Source organism: Arachis stenosperma, chromosome 1 (genome assembly GCF_014773155.1).
Source record: "Arachis stenosperma cultivar V10309 chromosome 1, arast.V10309.gnm1.PFL2, whole genome shotgun sequence".
NCBI lineage: Eukaryota > Viridiplantae > Streptophyta > Magnoliopsida > Fabales > Fabaceae > Arachis > Arachis stenosperma.
Window position 1 is genome coordinate 107,227,415 of NC_080377.1, and position 1,900 is coordinate 107,229,314.

General features: G+C 35.9%; 1 non-coding gene across 1 annotated transcript; it reads left to right on the top strand.

The window, feature by feature from the left end:
• The first annotated feature begins 213 nt into the window (after positions 1-213).
• On the top strand, positions 214-317 carry LOC130953750 (small nucleolar RNA R71). Its single transcript, XR_009075916.1, has one exon. It is a non-coding gene; the product is annotated as a small nucleolar RNA R71 (small nucleolar RNA).
• The last annotated feature ends 1,583 nt before the right edge of the window (positions 318-1,900 follow it).

Consider the following 1,900-nt stretch of genomic DNA (forward strand, 5'->3'; position numbering starts at 1 on the left):
TCAAGAACTCCTTTCTTTTGAGTCACCCCATTATTTACAGAATTTCTCTCAGAAGTGTACATGAACTGGTTATTTGTAACCATTTCAATGAGTTCCTGGGCTTCTGCAGGCATTTTCAAATGAAAAAATCCACCAACAGAGTGGTCCAATGACATCATGGATAACTCAGACAGACTATCATAGAATATACATATGATGCTCCATTCTGAAAATATGTCAGAAGGACACCTTTTGGTTAATTGCTTGTATCTTTTCCAAGCTTCATAGAGGGATTCACTTTCCTTCTGTCTGAAGGTTTGGACATCCACTCTGAGCTTACTCATCTTTTGAGGTGGAAAGAATTTGGTCAAGAAAGCATTGACCAGATTGTCCCAAGAGTTCAAGCTTTCTCTAGGTTGTAAGTCCAACCATGTCCTAGCTCTGTCTCTTACAGCAAAGGGGAAAAGCATAAGTCTGTAGACCTCGGGATCAACCCCATTGGTCTTAACAGTATCACAGATCTGCAAGAATTCAAATAAGAACTGATGAGGATCTTCTTATGAAAGTCCATGAAACTTGCAGTTCTGCTGCATTAGAGAAACTAATTGAGGCTTAAGCTCAAAGTTGTTTGCTCCAATGGTAGGAATTGAGATGCTTCTTCCATAGAAGTTGGAAGTTGGTGCAGCATAGTCACCAAGAATCTTCCTTGCATTGTTGGCATTGTTGTTATTTTCGGCTGCCATGTCTTCTTCTTTTTCGAAAATTTCTGTCAGGTCCTCTCCAGAGAGTTGTGCTTTAGCTTCTCTTAGCTTCCTCTTCAGAGTCCTTTCAGATTCAAGATCGGCTTCAACAAGAATATCCTTGTCCTTGTTCCTGCTCATGTGAAAAAGAAGAGAACAGAAAAGAAGAGGAATCCTCTATGTCACAGTATAGAGATTCCTTTGTGTGAGTAAAAGAAGAGAAGAAGAGAAGAATGAGGTAGAGAGAAGAAAATAAAGAGAATTCGAACACAAAAAGGGAGAGAGGGTTCAAATTTTAAGAAGAAGAAATGTGTTAGTAATTAAATAAATGAACATCAAGAACTTATTTTTGAAAAAATTTTTAAGAAAAGAAACACATGCAAGACACCAACTTAGAAATTTTTAATGCTTAGACACTAATAAATAAAAAAATGCATATGAAAAACAACAAAAGACACAAAACAAGAAAATCACAAGATTAAACAAAGACAATCATTAAGAACAACTCGAAGATCATGAAGAACACCATGCATGCGTTTTCGAAAAATGCTAAAAAATAAAAACATGCAATTGACGCCAAACTTAAAAATTGACACTAGACTCAAACAAGAAAAACAAAAATTTTTTCGGTTTTTATGATTTTATTAATTTCTTTTTGAAAAATTTTTGGAAAAACGAAAAAGAAGAAAAAAATTTTTTTGGAAAGATTTTTCAAAACTTTTTGAGAATAAAATAAAGGTTAAAACAAGAAGAAAATTACCTAATCTAAGCAACAAGATGAACCGTCAGTTGTCCAAACTCAAATAATCCCTGGCAATAGCGCCAAAATCTTGGTACACGAAATCGTGAGTTACACTTTTCACAACTTCGCATAGCTGACCAGCAAGTGCACTGGGTCGTCCAAGTAATACCTTACGTGAGTAAGGGTCGATCCCACGGAGATTGTCGGCTTGAAGCAAGCTATGGTCATCTTGTAAATCTCAATCAGGTGGATTTAAATGGTTATGAGGTTTTGATAATTAAAAGAGAAATAAAACATAAAATAGGATATAGATACTTATGCAATTCATTGGTGGGAATTTCAGATAAGCGTATGGAGATGCTTTGTTCCCTCTGAGCCTCTACTTTCCTATTGTCCTTATCCAATCATGCGTACTCCCTTCTATGGCAAGCTGTATGCT